The sequence below is a fragment of the Triticum aestivum genome, chromosome 7A, assembly GCF_018294505.1.
Source record: "Triticum aestivum cultivar Chinese Spring chromosome 7A, IWGSC CS RefSeq v2.1, whole genome shotgun sequence".
Classification (NCBI taxonomy): Eukaryota; Viridiplantae; Streptophyta; class Magnoliopsida; order Poales; family Poaceae; genus Triticum; species Triticum aestivum.
Genome location: NC_057812.1, coordinates 717,295,692 through 717,314,914, shown reverse-complemented (window position 1 = coordinate 717,314,914; position 19,223 = coordinate 717,295,692). Strand labels below are relative to the sequence as shown.

Sequence of the window (19,223 nt, the reverse complement as noted above, 5' to 3'; positions counted from 1 at the left end):
TTTTTTTGCTTTCAATTCACTGAAGGAAAGTAAACACCCGGTGTTGTGTGTGACTCGCCCACACCCAAGGGGAAGACAGGTCCATGAGCTCTGGCCACCCACAACCAGACTGCATGATCCAGCGTAAAGGCACTGCTTGCTGCTACCTCAGCTCCCCAACCATCACAACGACAGGTTTGCGTCGACTTGCACACAAAACCACGTCTCTACTGGCTGCAACATAACCGTGTCTTCCTATGTGGTTACCACACTCCTCTTTGATGTCCCTCCATCTCTCTCTCCTTCTCCCTCCTCTCAACTACCAGCACAAGGGACAAAGAATAGCATGGAAAACAACACTCATCAACTCTTAACTACAACCCTTAGGGGCATATCATCATAAATGTTGTTTGTAAAGGAGGAGCCAAGACAACATCTCAAAAGCTTATAGACCATGAACACCATCCTGTGACAAGCCTCGGATTTCACAGGTCTGGCCTGCAACTTTACAATAGTTTTGCTAGAACTGAGTGTCATGGTCCAAATGTAGCAGTAGGACAGGAAGAAGTGGTTGAGGCCAAACCTGCACAAAACTATCCATCTTGAGCAATGAGAGACCATAGAGGTTAAGTGGCATCAGCGAGTTGACAAGGCCTCCCTGATTGCAGTGCAACCAAGAGCTCCCTGGTGATGGAGTCATCAAAATGGAGCTGTGCATCTCTAGGGGTCATCAAAACAGAGCAAAATATCCATTTCAGTAGTAAAGAGAAAAGTTACGAAAGAAAACTTTTCACACAAAATCAGAACATGGATCCATATCAGAGCTAGAATACTTTTCACAAATAATCAGAATTGAGATCCATATCAGATCATGAAAAGTTTTCGCTGAGTCAGTACCGATAATGATATGAACCAGTTTTTTAGACTATAAGATATGAACCAGTTTATAGAAAGAAACTGCAGTAATGAAGATTAAATGTGTAAATTGCAGCAATGAACTACCAGAATCGATTAAACTGAAATTTCAAATAACATATACAGAGGCACTATAGTTCAATTACGACATAATCAGAATCGATTAAACTGGAATTTCAAATAACATATACAGAGGCACTATAGTTCAATTACGACATAATCATATTCTCACAATCCGAGCCGAAAACAGTACTCAGTGTGATGAGAAGAAACGTTGTAGGTAGAGAGGCTAGTGAAGACACAGATCGAGGTGGGTGTGGCCAGCGATGATGTAGCAACAAGGTCGCCATGTACATAGACATCAATGAGTGATAGTGCTTAGGAGGGAGGAGGTGGCCACCACCACTCACCTTCTCCAGCTCATCATCGTCGTCATCAATATAATTGTTCTGCTGAAGCTAACCTCCGCATACAGAAATCCTTGTGTACCATCCGAGTTTGGACCTTGGATATATGCTAAGGTGCCAAGCCTAAATCATGTTAACCAGTGTCTAGATTAATGACATATCTTATAACTATTGAAAAGTAAGGCGATATATGGATAAACTATATTTAAGGGAAGTGTTTCCCATGTTCTATATGAACAAAAAGAAATTGTCATCTTTGGTCTAGTATGAGTTAAAATCGCCAAATCACAAGAACTAAAATACCATCAAAATGAACAGGGTTACACGTACCTGATCTGTAATATTTCATCGTACATAATCTTCACTTCTCTCATCTTCTTCATCAGGCAATGGGCCAATGCATTATTTCATCGTCGCTGTCGGCTGTCACAAGAGGCTAACATACAATCAGGCACTCAAATGTGAAAAGCGTGAGTGTGCAGAGAAGAGGATGAGATGCACATACCTCGCCATGCTCGCGGACCAACTGTAGATGTAACTTTCCTCTATCCAATACTGCAGGTCCCAGATTCAAAGCGTCCTCCTCGTTGGGCCAGCCGGCGGCTGTGTCGGGGTAGCCGAACCGCTACACGTCGCGACCTAGGGAGGCGGCGGTGCTGTGCCTGCTCATACACAACGTTTTGGGGTGGCGGCGGCTGGCCCCCCTTTGCCGGCGTGAGTGAGAGGAGGAGGAGATGGATGGGTGGCCGGTGCGTTGGTTGCTGTGGGAGAGATGGGCCGCCGTTGGGTGGTCGCGGACTCATGGGAGGGAGCCAGGGAGGGGTGCCAACAGGTAGTTCGGGATTGGGAGAGAGGTCTGGTTCTGGAGATGGAGATTCGGTCGGGAGAAGGTGGAGGACGTGGGTTCTACCCTGTTTTTGCGTCGGTGTGGTGTGCGAGGTTTTCGGCAGATTTTTTTTAGTGTGTGCTATCGTACGAGGGGAGGAAAGGGCCGATGTGTATCTCGTACGTGGGCTGAGCTGGCGATTTTTGGGCTGCTGCGGGCGTGTGGCCCTCGCGCGATGCTTTTCGTTTGAAGGGAGGAGGGGATCGAAGGAAGGTCGAACCATCACGACGTTCGATCCTCCTTTAATAGTAGAGATTCATTATCCATATGAGAAGAATTGAAGACTTTAGAGCTTGTCATGATATTGCAAGTCTAGCTAAAAAGATGGTTGAACTTGAAAGACATGTCATGTTTCCTGCTGTTTATCGCCTCATTGAGTTGGCATTGCTACTACCGATAGCGACGACAACAGTTGAAAGAGCCTTCTCATTAATGAAAATCATCAAAACTGAGTTGCGCAGCAAGATGGCTGATGGCTGGCTTAATGACTTGATGATGTGTTACATTGAGCGAGAGATCTTCAAAAGTATTGATCTCAGTAAAATTAAGGAAGATTTTCAAAAAGAGAGTAGGGCACTACCATTGCCTGGGTCTTCTACACGCCATTAAATGCTTCATTATCGGTATGTTTTAGGTTGTTTTCCTATTGAAACATGTATGCAATTTCATTGTATTTGGTTATTCGTTTGTAGTGTGCATTGTTAGTGTGTATTGACTCCTTTGATTCGCATGAAGAAAAATCTTAGTGAGACTTCGCCCCATCTTAAAAAAAATTCGTGGTCCGCCTCTGGGTACAAATACCATGGTAACTTTAACCATGGGGAAGAAAATTGCTGAAAATATACACCTGATAAATAGCATGATAGTGTATGCATTTTAGACCTGATCATTTAGTCCCAAACACCGTGGTAATTTGAGGCTGAGCAAAAAGATTATTGAAATATACGCCCACAGTAATATACGTACCATACACCCAATGACTTGCATACAAACATCGTGGTAACTTTGATCAAAAAGGAAAAAATGTTGTTGAAAAACATACCCCGATAACTTATGTGAAAATAAAACAGTAATATACAAAGCGCATATCCGATAACTTATGTACAAACACCACGATAACTTTGACCAAGGGGAAAATAGTTGTTGAATTATATACGCGGAATCTTATACGAAAATAGCACGGTAATGCACAAATCGCATATCAGATAACTTACGTAGAAAACACCGCAGTAACATTGACCAGGGAGGGAAAAAAGTTGTTGGAAAACATACCTCTGGTAACTTGTGTGAAAATAGCACGGGAACATACGAACATCATAACCCATAATATGCGTACAAACAACAATAACTTTCACCAAGGATGGGAAAAAATTGTTCAAAACATACCTCGATACCTTATGTGAAAGTAGCACGATAATATACGAACCAGCCGCATACTCAATAAAATACATAAAAACACCATGGTAACTTTGACCAACGAGGAAAAAATGTTGAAAATATACCCCACGGTAGCTTATGTGAAAATAGCACGGTAATATACAAACCGCATACCTGATAATTTACGTAAAAACGCCATGTTTTTTTGGAAAAGGGGGTTAAAACCCACGGCCTCTGCATCAATTGATGCATACATCCATCTTTATTAATTATTCAACAAAGGTCTGACAAAAACATACATCAAGCCACCCGAAGTCACCTCTCACACCTACAATCTCGATAATATGGAGTGCTCCCACTCCCCATATGTAAAACAGATGTCGTCGCCGATCCATCCACATAAGGTATCGGAAACTACAGCCGGTGCAACAAACCTAAAGCGTACCACATGCACACGTTTTAGAAGCCGCCATCATCGTAGAAGTAGAACTACTGACCAATCTTCAAGAAAGAGATTCACATCATCCTTGCCAGTTCAGCCATCAGTCGACGCTACCATGGCACCCAGCGGCACCACTTCCATGTGCACAAACTACTGAGCACGTCACGGTTGTCATCGGTACACTGCAGCACCATGCCACCAAGTACCACTAGCCAACACACCTTGAAGTCTCTGGTAGATCTGTCATGCGTAGCACCTGTGGAACAGGCATGACACAACGTAGTACCTGTTAGCCAAGCATGATTTGACATCTCCACTGAAGTTCCGTGCAAGATGAAGCTGCTCCACCTCCTGCCTCTGTCGTCCGGTGATACTCCACAAAGGATGCTCCTAAGAGAGAAACGACACCGCAGTGCCACCATCGTCCAATCTAGAAGACCAGATACTAGGGTTTCCCCTGGAGCAGCGCGACTGGGTTGACAATAGTTACACGATGATGCATTCATCAAGGTTCCGGCGCAGAATGCCACCATCACCCGTTGTCGGCTCAGTTTTCACCGGCAACTATGTCTCCCTGGCTCGCAGCTGGGCCTAGACGAAGGATCTCGAGATCTGTCCACCCAGCCTTTAGGCCGACCACCTCCGATGGAGGAGATGACTGCTACTTGTGAGCTCCGTTGGGATTTCTCCGAAGAGGAGGGGATGATGCAGTACAGTAGAGATAAGTATTTCCCTCGATTAGAAACCATGGTTATCAACCCACTAGGAGAACCACACAACAACTCTTTAGCAGTACCTACACACAAAATAATAAATAATTGCACCCAACGCAAACAAGGGGTTGTCAATCCCTTGGCGGTTAATTGCAAAGATTAGATCTTGTAGTGATAAATAGATAAATAGGAACACAAAATAAAATAACGGAAATAAAACTACAGCAATATATTTTTGGGTTTTTATATATGATTTAAAATAGTTTTCACTAGAGACTTCTCTCTTGAAAATAACATACGATGGGTAAACAAATTATTGTTGGGCAATTGATAGAAAAGTGAATAATCATGACGATATCTAATGCAATGATCATGTATATAGGCATCACATCCGATACAAGTAGACTGACTTCTTCCTGCATCTACTAATATTATTCTACACATCGATCGCTATCCAGCATGCATCTAGAGTATTAAGTTCATAAATAACGGAGTAACGCCATAAGCAAGATGACATGATGTGCACAAAGTAAACTCACGCATGAATAAACCCCATCTTTTTTATTCTTAATGGCAACGATACAAATACATGTCATGTCCCTTTCTGTCACTGGGATTGAGCACCACAAGATCCAACCCATCACAAAGCACCTCTCCCATTGCAAGAAAAATCAATCTAGTTGGCCAAACAAAATCAATAGATCAGAGAGAAATACAAAGCTATAATAATCATGCATAAAAGAGTTCAGAGAAGACCCAAATATTCATAGATAATCTGATCATAAACTCGCAATTCATAGGATCCCAACAAACACATCGCAAAAAAATGATTACATCGAATAGATCTCCAAGAACATCAAGGAGGACATTGTATTGAAGATCAAAGAGAGATAAGAAGCCATCTAGCTAGCAGCTATGGACCCCTAGGTCTGTGGTAAACTAATCACACATCATCAAAGAGGCAGCAAGGTTGATGTATAGCCCCTCCATGGTTGAATCCCTCTCCGACAGAGTGCCAGAAAAGGCCCTATATGGGATCTCTCAAGAACATGTATTTGCGGTGGCGGAAAAAGAGTTTTGGCTGGCTCTCCGTTGGTTTTCTGATTTTAGAGAATTAGGTCAAATAGCTGAACGTAGGCCTTGTGGGCTAATCCTTCATCTTCTGGCCCTCTTCTAAAGCTTCTAGGGTCTCTTTTGTCCAAAAAAAATCTCCAAAAAGTTTCATGGCAATTGGACTTCGTTTGGTACTCATATTCTGGAAAACCAAAAACAAGCAAAAAAACAGCAACTAGCACTAGACACTAGGTTAATAGGTTAGTCCTAAAAAATGATATATAATTGCATATAAAACATATAAGATTGATACAATAATAGCATAGAACAATAAAAAATTATAGATACATTGGAGATGTATCAATGACCACCATCGCCAAGCCCAGGGTCGCTGCCCCAGGCATCCGCGTGATGATGGAGGAGAACTGGTCTGGGGTGGGAAACTCCAGATCCATCGCGGCCAGCTGCCATGTTTGGCCCCACGCTGCCCCACAGCTGTGCTGGCCAAGCCGCCGCCGAAATCCCATTGGGCCGCTTCCCAATCATGCCAACTCCGCCTCCACGTCGGGCTCCCAAGGTCGTCGTCGCGTCTTGGCCAGAGATCCCCTCGCGGAGAGAGGAGAGCCCGTCGTCCGCTGGCGAGCGAACACGTCGTCCACGGGCGAGCTTCGCTCGCCGGCCTCCTCTGATGGTGACGGGGATGCAGGGAGGGAGGGGGCGGCGGCGGCTAGGGTTCCCCGAGCTACCCCCTATAGGTGACGCGAGCGAGGCTCGAGGTCATGTTGCTTGACTCACTCTAAAATTTTGTAGTGGCATAACCCCGTACAAACACTGTGGTAACTTTGACAAAGTCAGAATATTTTTGTTTTAAAACATGCCCCCGATAACTTATACAAAAATAACACAGTAATACCCATGGGTTGAATTGTTTGGAACCAGAACTTTCTGAGCCCGTACCTGATTATACCCAACCATTCGATACACAAAACCGAGCTAAACTAAACCGTTGTCAGAGTCAGCCCATTAACACCTGAACTGCACATACCCACATGTAGAAACTGACTAAGTGAACCTGATTATAGCAAAACTATTCTCAAATTTAGCGGTGCATATGGAACTGCTTGAAGGTTTGAACGCCATGTGTTGATTGCCATGTGTTGATTTATTGCATAAAGATAAATGTTAAGTACCCAACTTTACTTAATCTTGTTAAAAATATTAATTAGCACAGTATTAGAACATTTTGGACAGAAATCCAAAGCAGTGCCCGGGACTAATTAAAATTAATATTTTCCATATTGAACTTTTATACATTTTATAGTTTTTTTGTCATATTATAAATTTAATGGGAATATTTTTTATTATCTTGGTTGGCAAGATTTTTTGTTACATAATTGTAATGTATATATAACCCGGTAAGTTAAATATTGTAATTATATCACTGCAAAAGTTGATTCTACTAATTAAAACAATATGTTGTAACAAATATTTTTTGAATTAATTTTGATTGTTTGAGGTACTTCATACTATATGAATTTATATTTTTATATTTGTGTTTCTTCATGTGTATTTTAATATTAATAAATATCATGGCAGAGATTCTTAAAAACTCATGGTAGAGATTTCTAAATGCTATAATCTAAAAAATATGTTAATAGAGTCTATGTTGTATTGGCAGTTAAGCATATTTGTCGCAAGTTCTAGAATATAATAGAGGTTTGGCCAGTTTGGTTCATTCATAAGTTGACAACATGAAAGAGTTTGTCGACTCAAGCGAAAAATCCGGTCAGATTGCACAAGCAGCCCAAATGGGCCATATTCCAATGACAATAGTTGGTACTCCCTCCTTCCATCTATATAGGGTCTAATGCATTTTTCAAGACCGCCTTTGACTATTGACAAGATTAATAATACATAACATGCATAATGTGAAAATTATATCATTGAAAGCTTCTTTCACATACGAATTTGCCGGTATGCTTTGTGTAAGTTGCATGTCATATATTATTGCTCTAACATTTGATCAAAGTTAGTCTCGTAAAACAAATTAGGCCCTATATAGATGAAAGGAGGGAGTAGTTCACACACTTATATGCTCTAAATCAACACTGAAACACATATAATACCCCAAATACACCCTTGTAGCCAAAAGCGTACGTCGTTCTAGGCTGCGTCTAGGGTGCTTAAGCGCCACCTACGCACTAGGCGAAGGTCAACCGTCTTGCTTACGCCTAGAGCTTTTTTCAACCTCGGCAAATCTAGCAACTCCCCTTTCATAGTTGAGATATACATCAACTTTTGTTTCATGCGGCATCGGTTGAGATGAACATAAAAAAATCTAAAAAAAAACAAACGGGATTGGGCCCAGAAAGGAAAGAACACAGAGAAGATGAGGCGAACCTACCATTTCTCCTTTAATGATAGAGATATACACCAAGCAAAGAATGAAGCCGTGGGGAGAAATAACTGATAAAGAGATGTGGCTAACCTATGTATATCTTTATTATTAAGGTGGTGTTTGATTCTCTAGTCTTAGGACTTTTTCTAGTCCCAACTAAAAAGTCCCTAGTCCCTAAAAAGTTCCTCTCTGTTTGTTTTCAGAGACTAAAAAGTCCCTAGTCCCTTCCTAGAAGTTATTAAATGACCATGTTGCCCCTAGTATATAGAAAAATAACAATCAAATAACACCATGGGGTGGCGGGCCAATATATGCATGGAGGGGCATTGTTGAAAAAGTCCCCAAAAGTCCCAAAAAGAATTTTCTTAAGAGTCTTCTTCATTTAGTCTCAAATGCCTAATTTAGTCCTAAAATATCCTTCCCGTTTGGTAAAAAAGTCTCTAAGAGAGACTTTTTTTAGTCCCTACACAAAAAAGTTTCTGAAAACAAACACCCTCTAAAAGAGGGTTGGTATGTTCGGAAAAGAAAAATGAGAAGAAAATGGACACGCACCCGTTGCGTGCACCACAGTGCACTGCATGGAAGATAGTGTATTGGTACTCTCGCAGCAGGTCATCCTTCTCGGCTTCTCGGAGAAGCCTTCTAACTTCCACCTCCCCAATTAATTACTACCCCCACCTCTCACCTCCCCCTCACCCTCTTTAAAAAACCACAAGCAGCGCAGACACACAAGTGAAGACGAAAGGAGGAGATCTGACCAGCGGAGAAGACGACCCGACCCACGCCGCCCGGCTCCACCGGTAATCCCATCGCCTTCCTTGTTTCGTCTCCATCTTCCATCTAGCTAGCTTGCTTCCTGGGTTTGTGAATCTTTCCATTGGTTTATAATCTGCAACGCATTCTTCCCCCATCGCCCCCTCCTGGGTTTTTCTCTTCCGTTCTGGAGAGATTCGCAATCCCAACGTTTTAGGGGTTTTGCCAACAAATTTTCTCGGGGGTTTTGCTTTCTTTGTTTTTCGATCTGGGTTAATTGACAAGAAAGAGAGCTTTATGTATTCTTCAAACAGGTTTGCTCTTATTTGTGCTTCCACTAACAATCTGTCTCTGCTAACAAATCCTCCTCCTTTCCAGTATCCGGCCATTTATATTTATATTTCTCATCTGATTTATACCACACGATGTCTCCTATTTAAGATTCTAGTGAGCCATGCACAACCATAAAAAGCATCTTGAAATTACTAAACAACCCGTGCTAGCTTTGTTTAAGTTATGAAAGATATCATCGCACGCGCTTCCTTTCAGGGATCACCAAAATAAGTAAATGAGAAGAGGTTCTTGGGGGTTTTCCCAAGGGAGACATTTGTTCTTGGCTAGGGTTTTTTGTATTAAAAAAGTGCTCTCATTCTGCTTTGAACTTTTGGGTTCAATGTGAATGTCTCATTTTCATGACCAACAACCTCGTCTTCTTTCTTCCCTTTTTTGTAATACAAAGTGCAAGGAGGCAAATACTCTAATAGTGTAGCCATGCATTTTATTGGGGGTTCATATCAAGGTTTTGGTTACCGAATGAGGCAATTTTACCGAGGGGGACTGGTAAATGTGGTTACCACGGTTACCGAGAAATACCGAGAATATTTCGAGCGAATTTTGTAGTTGAAATCTGAATTCAAATAAGTGAATGAACGAATATTCGAGACAGAGACCTCTCAAAATAGGAACTAGGTTGCTACCAACACGCCAGAACCAACTCTCATGACATTAATTAGATCATATGTACTTTACAATAAATCGAGTGTTTAAATTCAATTTTTTTTAAAAAAATGGTATTTTTTGCTCGGTATGGTGATTTACCGAGGGGCACGGAAATACGTGGTAACCATGGGAAATCTTGGAATTTCGACTGGTAACCAAAACAGTGGTTCATATACCATAGAACTCTGGAATCTCTGTTTTGCTTATATTGCTTGTAAGATATGTGCACCAAATATATTTTTGTGGATAAAATTATAACCCACTTTGGAGCTACAGAGTAAATCTTCTTCATATGTACCATTTATTTTGCGTTGATAATATATCAGTATCATCATTAATTCCTTTTTACAAAGTTAATGCTCCTAAATATGCACAATTTTTTTTATATACAGGATCTACTAGTGAAGGATAACTTTGTTTAGAGCCAGAGTGTAAATATTGTTCATTTCTAGACATTTCTTTCTGGTCACAATAATCATCATTCCAGTAATTCCTACACCTACAATGGATATAATGACTGTATAAGCATACACTGCACTTAATCTTTCATCTAAACAGCTGATGCTTCTTGGTCATCCTGGAACTGGAATCAATTTTATTTTTATTTGTTTTGTACTGCTAATCATCTGAACACACATGCAGAGAGCTCCGTCTGTCCTGCCAAGATGGACCCGAGTGATGGAGGCCCAGATGAGTTGCCACCACCACCTCCTCTGCCTCCCGACGTGGTGCCCATCAAAGAAAAAGAAGATGTCGCCGAGGAACTGCCTCCAAACAAGCCAGCAAAGCCCAAAAGGCTCCCAATGGCCAGGCCTGGGCTAGGGAAGAGAGGGCACACCATCCAACTACTTGCTAACCACTATAAAGTCTCCCTGAAGGGTTCAGAGGAATTTTTCCACCACTACCATGTGAGCACGCTTTACTTGCTTTCCCCATGCTAATTCACCACCTAGTAATTTCAAACGTAACCTTAATTTCCATATCCCCATGCTATCTGGCACTGTCGATGTGTAGGTTAATCTGAAGTATGAGGATGATCAACCTGTTGTTGAAAAGGGGATAGGGAGAAAGGTGCAGGATAAACTGGTGCAAATGTACCATTCCGATCTTGCCAACAAGGACTTTGCATATGATGGTGAGAAGAGCCTCTTTACAATTGGGGCTCTTCCCCAAGTACACAATGAATTCACTGTAGTATTGGAAGACATTGGAAGTGGAAAGTGAGTTCTACTCCTTGACCTGCTTGCAGGCTAACTGCCCCTATGTAGTACTACATACCATCCTCTGTGTTCAGTATAACCCAATTATTAGTTGGTTGTAGGAGCTCTGGAGGTAATAGTGGCAACAGTCCTGAAGGTAGTGACACGAAGAGAGTGAGGAGGCCGTACCAGTCAAAGATTATAAAAGTGGAGCTGAGCTTTGCGGCGAAAATGCCTATGGCCGCAATCGCGCAGGCCATTAGAGGTGAAGAATCAGAGAACTCCCTGGAGGCTATTCGAGTTCTTGATATCATACTGCGGCAGCATTCTGCAAAGCAGTATGTATCTTCATGAATGTCTCACTCGTTTGCCTCCACAAGCATTACTCTGCTTAGGCTCCACATGTGCGTTTCATGCCATGACTGGGGTTAATTTTTCTGACTATTCACAGGGGCTGTCTTCTAGTCCGCCAATCATGTTTCCACAATAATCCTAAAAGTTTCATTGACTTGGGCGGTGGTTTGTCGGGATGCCAAGGATTTCACTCAAGTTTCCGTGGTACACAAAGTGGGCTCTCCCTAAATATTGGTATGCATCTCACCTTATTGTATTGTCGTATAACTCCATCGTCCACATCCGATTTAATGTTGTCATGTCAAACTTATTTTAACTTGCAGATGTTTCGACTACCATGCTTGTTAAACCTGGTCCTGTTATCGATTTTCTTCTTGCTAACCAGATGGTTCGTCGCCCTGATGAAATTAACTGGCAAAAGGTAAGGTGTATCTTTGATGTTCTTGATAATATAGCGCGAACAATCATCCAACTATATTTATTTTGATAATTACAATTTGGATGTTTGCCTCACAGGCCAAGCGTACCCTCAAGAGCTTGAGGATAAAAACCACTCACACAAATTCAGAGTTTAAGATAGTTGGTTTAACTGAGAAAAATTGCAACGAACAAACGTGAGAGTTCCTCCTTACCATTAATTCATTTTACCAGTGCTTATAAATTAGTAATTTGGCAAGGTGTCTTATTGTTTACCAGTGCTTGTTCTATTTTGTGCATTTTACTGCTATATTTATCGATTGCTTTGTGATTGGTGTGCTTAACTAGGTTTCCATTGAGGCGGAGGAACGGTGACAACGGAGACACTGATACTGTTGAAATGACAGTCTATGATTACTTTGTACAGAACAGAGGCATAGAACTGCGCTATTCTGGTAATCTCCCATGTATCAATGCTGGGAGGCCAAAGCGTCCAACTTACTTCCCTGTCGAGGTTCATCTCAGTTATGCTATTTCACCCTTATAATCGTCTCTCCTTCGGAAATTTTATAGACGATCTGATGTCCTGGTGTGAACTTTTTGCATGGCCAGCTTTGCACGCTTGTTCCTCTGCAAAGATACACCAAAGCTCTGTCTACTCTTCAGAGGTCCTCACTTGTCGAGAAATCCAGACAAAAGCCTCATCAAAGAATGTCAACTCTTGATGATGTGAGTTATCATCTACTCCCTCCGTCCCATAAAATAAGAGCACTTTTGACACTACACTGTGTCAAAAGTGCTCTTATATTATGGGACGGAGGGACTAGATTTCAGCTTGCTGCCACCATATATAACTTGCTGTTCTTAGTCAAATGGAAATTCACTGATAGTTCATCCTACGCTAAATGCAAGGCACTTAAACGTAGCGACTATGACTCTGACCCCATGCTGAAGGCATGTGGCATTACAATTGCCCGAAACCTTACTCAAATTGAAGGGAGGATCCTGCAAGCACCCAAGGTTAGTAACAGTTTCCCGAACATAGTTTAGCATGCTTGTGCTCGATGTTCTTCTGAATGTATCTAAGTAAGTCTTCTATATGTAGCTGAAAGCCGGTAATGATGAAGAATTCGTCCCACAAAAGGGTCGTTGGAACCTTGCGAGAAAGGTCAGCACGTTTTCTGTTCATAACATGTCTTTATTACTTCTTCATCATTGATGAACCTTCTGCTAGTTTGCTGATTCTTTTTTGTTTCAGAAGCTGATCCAGACCTGTTCTGTTACGAGGTGGGCAGTTGTCAATTTCTCTGCATGTTGTGATGCTCGTGGTATTGTCCGAGACCTTACAAGGATTGCAATTGCAATGGGGATTGGGGATTGTATGTTCTATTTTTTTTCTACAACGTATTTAATTGTTCTTATTTTCTGTTGCTGAACTTCATTTGTTAGCAGGAAATAGAGGACCCTCATGGTGATGCAATTGAAGAAAGCCCAGCAGTAAGACGAGCTCCTGCGTCATGAAGAGTGGATGAGATGTTTGCTCAGTTAAAATCCAAGCTACCTGGACAACCCAAGTTCCTGTTGTGCCTTCTTCCTGCGAGGAAAAACTGCGAAATTTATGGTTGGTTCATGTTTTTGGCCATCGTTATTTGCTATACCATTCCCTATAAGCATGATTACCTGTTGCAGAATATATAATATATATTTGCTTCAACCAGGCCCTTGGAAGAGGAAGTGTCTTGCCGAACTTGGCATCTTCACACAATGTCTAGCTCCTCCACCAAGAGTCAACGATCAGTACCTAATTAATGTGCTATTGAAGATAAATGCTAAGGTTTGTTGACATGAGCTTATTTTCTTTTTACTGTATTTAATGACTACTGTATATGGTTATGCTTTTGTCTTTTCACCGGCTGTTACCCAGCTTGATGGGCTAAACACACTGCTACAAGGTGAGCTACCCCCTGCACCTGCAGTATTACCCATTGTGGGGAAGCTGCCTACTATTATCTTGGGCATGGATGTGTCACATGGTCAGCCTGGCAATCTGATAGACCTTCCATTGCTGCGGTAAGAGGGATATAGTTCTAATCTCTGAATCGTAGCTCAGTCGTCATCTGAATGATTGCAGATTTGATAAGTGTTTTTATGACTGTATTTGTAAGCCTACTCAGGCAGCAACTTCTACCACGGCTGACACATTTATCTTTTTTAACCATTCTTCATTTCTACTAGAAATTCTGAATTGGTATGGCTTTTGATTTTTCTTAGGTGGTTAATTCTCGCAAGTGGCCTCTCATCTCTAAATATAGAACAACAGTGCACACTCTGTCACCCAAACTAGAAACAATGTCTTCCTTGTTTAAACCACGGGGAAAGGAAGATGATGGCCTCATTCGGTAAGACATGACATTTGATTCAATCTTGAGTTCAGTCCCTTGCCAACAATACTATACGTGCATATTCATGAATGTATGTTATATATACTTTATTGCACACACTTTCCTAATGCAAAAAATGTCATTGCACTCGGGACGTCCAGGGAATCACTTATCGACTTCTACAATAGTACTGGGAATCGAAAACCAGATCAAGTTATTATTTTCAGGTACTAAGTTCTGAAATTATATTCGGTAGTTTATGTGTTTGATTTCAACATGTGATGTACAAGTATTATCCGGTATTGGACAGTGTCACTCCATCTACTTTTAATCAATGCAGGCCTGTAAGTTCCTTGATGAGAAGTGGGAGCCTAAGTTCACAGTAATTGTTGCTCAGAAAAACCATCATACCAGATTTTTCCAGACTGGATGTCCGGATAATGTTCCTCCTGGTAAACTTTATTTCAACCAATCACGGCCGAGTCCCCAACTATTTTTTGTAGAGCGAAACATGGCTTAGCGCTTAACTTGCAATTTTCTTTGAAATGATGGTAAAGCAAGAGTTCATTATGTAGGGACCGTCGTGGATAAAGAGGTCTGCCATCCCAAGAATTTCGACTTCTACATGTGTGCCCATGCTGGGATGATAGTATGTAATCTCTGCTTTCTGCTCTGTTTTTTTTGTTACTACCACCATGTACCAGTATGCCCGGTGATGGTCCTACTTAAGTTGTAATTGTTGTGTGTGCCAGGGCACGTCGAGGCCAACACATTACCATGTTCTGCATGATGAGATCGGCTTCACAGCGGATGAGCTTCAGGAATTTGTGCATTCGCTTTCATACGTGTACGTAGACAGGCAGTCTAGGGCGACAGAGCTTGAGAAATTTATACCGTTCTGATAGAAAAAGATCTGTTGTCAAGCTATGCCTGAACCCTGTTGCTGTGACCTTTTCAGGTACCAGAGGAGCACAACAGCGATATCAGTCAGTATGTGCCACTCATTGTTTTTGCTTGGCAAATAATGAACACTGTCCCTTATGTTTTGTTTTGCTTGGGTTGGCTTGCAGTTGCTCGGATCATGTACGCACATCTGGCGGCGGCCCAGGTAGGCACGTTCGTGAGGTTTGAAGACATGTCGGATGCGTCCTCGAGCCAGGGAGGGGGGCACACATCGGCGGGCAGCATTCCGGTGCCGGAGCTTCCTCGGCTGCACAAGAATGTGAGGAGCTCCATGTTCTTCTGCTGATTTGCTCCTGATGATGCTTGGTGTGGGGGTGAACTGTGTCTCGCTATGTGTCAGTGTCTATTTATCTTATATCTATCTGAATAAATAGCACCTAGAACTACTCGGGTCAGTGACCTTTTGTAGATACTCGGGTCAGTGACCCAAGTTTGATATTTTGTAGAGTTGGTGCCCGAAGAACTAGTCGGTGGTGAGTCAGTCCTTTGATGTTTATGGAAACCATGGAGCTGCATGTTGTCTTTTGGGTTGGCGTTGAACCAACCCCAACCTTGGATCTACTACTATTACTAGGCTTGGATGATATGCGTGAACCGTGCATGCTGTTGGTTTTGGAGCAGTTTTAACATGGTACCTCTTACCTCCTCTTATCAAATGAAAAGTGTTAGAGTTGTGTCGTCGAATATAGTGTACATAGTAGGTTACAATTGGACTCTGAGTAGTATTATGTTTAGATCGGATATGGAGTCGTGTCCTAGTAGCATACTTGTATCCTAGGACTTTCATATATAGCGAGGGTAGACACATGATGTAATCTATGCCAACATTATAACACACGAACGCAGGGGAAGCCGGCGGCATGTGCCGGCGTCCAGGGCGATCGGGTGCGGTATTGTAGCGGTGTCATAGGGAGGAGCGCCCTTAGTCAGGCCTTGGGAATGTAGCCATATCGGTGAACCTCGTTCACAAATCTCGGTGCCGTGCCTTTTATGATTGCTTGGTCCTTGGATGATCTATGATATGTCTTGGATTTATTCTGACAAAAAGTAAGATTGTTTCTTGCTTTTAGAGAATTTATAGAGGTCGAATTTGGTCAGGCTGCCTTCTGGCCTCCTCCCAAAGCTTCTAAGCTCTCCCTTGTCTAGAAATAAACCGTCAAAAAGTTGAGTAGCGTTTGGACTTCATTTGGTATTTCCTGAAAAACCAAAAACAAGCAAAAACCGCAACTGGCACTTGGCATTGGGTTAATAGGTTAGTCTAAAAAATCATATATAATTGCTATAAAATATTCAAGGTTGATACAATAATAAAAAATTATAGATACGTCGAAGTTGTATCAGTGACCTTTTGTAGTACTGCCATCTGACTTGACGGCCCCTTTGCTGTTGTCGTACACTATTTCAAGTGAAGTTCAGAACTTTTAATGCAATATATTTCTATGTGATCATATTTTCCCGTTTGTTCTATCATAATGCATTTCGATACGAGCATCTAAACCTAAACTCTACAAAAATGATTCTAATATCATAAACTCTGAGAATTTATAAGGTACTACATTCTGAATACCAACACACAATTTCTTTAATCATTTTTCTAACATGCAAACATTTTTTGTGACACCAAACATTTTCTATGACACTACAAATCGTCGCAGAATATGCACATGCTTAATGATGGCCAAATACGTCAAAAAATAGGCCAGAACATCACCAAAGTTCCCAGGGCGCTGCCCCGGGAGGAAAACACGTGGTGATGGTTGACCATCACAGAAAATAATCTTTGGCGATGTTTCCTATTTTGTCATTGAATAGAGCAGATTTCATAGTGAATTTGTAAACCATGTTCTAAGCGCAAGTTAAATAAAGCACAAGAATAGGAATATAGTAGGAATCAGATGTCATCTCCTATAGATTCCTACGGTAATCTAAAACATGGGAATTGTTTGGATGCATAGAAATTTTGAAGGAAATTTTTCCTTCGGGAGAGAAAGAAGGAGGTAAAGAACATGTTCTATTGGAATTCTCATCTGAAGTGAAAACAAGAGGATTGAGTTAATGTTTTGAATCCTCTTAAATGTGAAGGATTGGAAGGATTCGCGTAAGAATTTTCAAAGCCAATTCGACAATCCAAAGGGTACCATCGGGAAAAAATTGTACAGGATTTGCTATAAAATTCCCATGAAAATCCTTTATTCCGGATAGGGCCTTAGAGGGAGACAACGATGGAGCCCTCTTGAAAATGTGGAGAATCTAGTCAGAGCTGATGGATGTCATCCATCCTTAGAAGAGCAATAGTGTTATTGGAAGTCAATCACTAATACAATGTTCTTATTGGAAGTGACGCCTGCTCATCTAGTAATAGATGATTTAAAAAATTTCCTGATAAAGAACAAATGATTTTCATTGTCAGGACAAATGCATTACCAACTTTTCAAGTAGACGAAGAAGAGGTAAAGAAGAAGTAATATTCCCGTTCGGCTGCCAGAGACAATGGCACTTCAGACATAAACTTCATGTGATGCAGATGCTACTCGTGCACTGTTCCATTGGAGGCATTGTTGTTGGAGAAACTATGTTGTTACCTAAGGTTGCCATCATTTATGGTTGTTGTTGGCATCTTCTTCAATTGTTATGTTGGTCCTTTTTTATTGCTTCCTTTTGTAATAATTTTGTCGTGTGCATTTTCAGTGTCTTGAGTAGCTCTTGTATTGTGTTGGTGTAGAGGCTATGTGTAATTGGGTTTGTTCTCGATATGAATATATTCCCTTCAGCGAAAGGATGTTATTGCCAACAAATTTGGTGACCGTAGCTCCTATAATTAGCGGATTTGGTGATCTTGATCATGTCAGCATCTATTATATATTAAAAGCACAATAAGGGGCTTCTTTAGAGATACCATGTTGATTCACATAATCAAAATTATTCTGACCCTTCATTAGGCGCACCTGCCATAATTAAGTAGTTTTTAATGGCACGGATTTAAGCTAAATCATCCTATCCTACGCACATTAGGCCCAATTTTTTCAACATCCAACCTAGGTCGTCAAAGCTCCCATGTTTCTTTTCCATATTAGAAGATTTCTATGAGCATTATCATTATCACATGGCAAGCAAAAAGGTTATTACGGTTTTCACAAACTGATCACATGATGTAGCCATGGTTGGCACATTTTTCTATAAAAATATTGGTAGAGTTCGATGTTAATATGGGCAAGGCTAGAAATTTCATTTGTTCCAAAACTAATTACTTAATTAGTTAGTGGCAGGGAAACTAAATGTTAGAATAAGAAATTGACGTATGTAATTATGAAAACTAGAAAATACCCCGCGCGTTGCTGCGGGAATCAATAGCAATATATTTCAAGTGATTTGATTGTATGAAACATGGCTGGTTGAATTAATAATATATGTACAAAATCTATAAGTACATATTATATATTGCATTTGATTATTTTGTAGTCAAAAATTATTTTGAATATAAGTGGCATAATATAATGGAGAACTTTTTCTAATGCATGTCGAATGGACCTTTGATGAGATGGCATGTGTGGTGCGGTGGGATATGTGTGCATGAGTCAACTTATAATGATTTTTTTCTGCATGTTGTGGTGGACCTTTGTTGGGGGGGGGGGGGGGGGGGTGTGCATGTTAAGATAATAAAAATAGCGGGATGAGATACTTAGGTAAATTAGAGGATACCCAGCGCGATGCTGCTGGAATTGGTTGATCAAAATTTTGGTTCATAACATGAGAACAAAAACTAAAAAATACATATGACTTATTTATTTCATTATGTATAGTGGTAATAATATTTATTTTATATAAATATAATATAATTCCATGGAAAACATTTTCCCATGCATGATTGAATGTTGTGGTGGGCCTTTTTACATTGCATGTTGAGTTGAGCATTTTCCCATTCATAATTGTAAGGTGAGGCGGCATGCTTGCTTGTTGAGATAAATAAGTCAGTGGGGATTACTCTCT

The 19,223-nt window shown here is 41.1% G+C and overlaps 1 long non-coding RNA gene and 1 pseudogene across 1 annotated transcript; one reads left to right on the top strand and one right to left on the bottom strand.

Moving 5' to 3' along the window:
- Nucleotides 1-446: 446 nt before the first annotated feature.
- LOC123147006 (uncharacterized) lies at nucleotides 447-2,162 on the bottom strand. Its single transcript, XR_006473018.1, has 4 exons — nucleotides 1,807-2,162; nucleotides 1,632-1,724; nucleotides 1,305-1,424; nucleotides 447-699 (listed from the first exon to the last, which is right to left on the bottom strand). It is a non-coding gene; the product is annotated as an uncharacterized lncRNA (long non-coding RNA).
- A 6,688-nt stretch (nucleotides 2,163-8,850) lies between these two features.
- LOC123147005 (protein argonaute 4B-like) lies at nucleotides 8,851-15,733 on the top strand (annotated as a pseudogene).
- The last annotated feature ends 3,490 nt before the right edge of the window (nucleotides 15,734-19,223 follow it).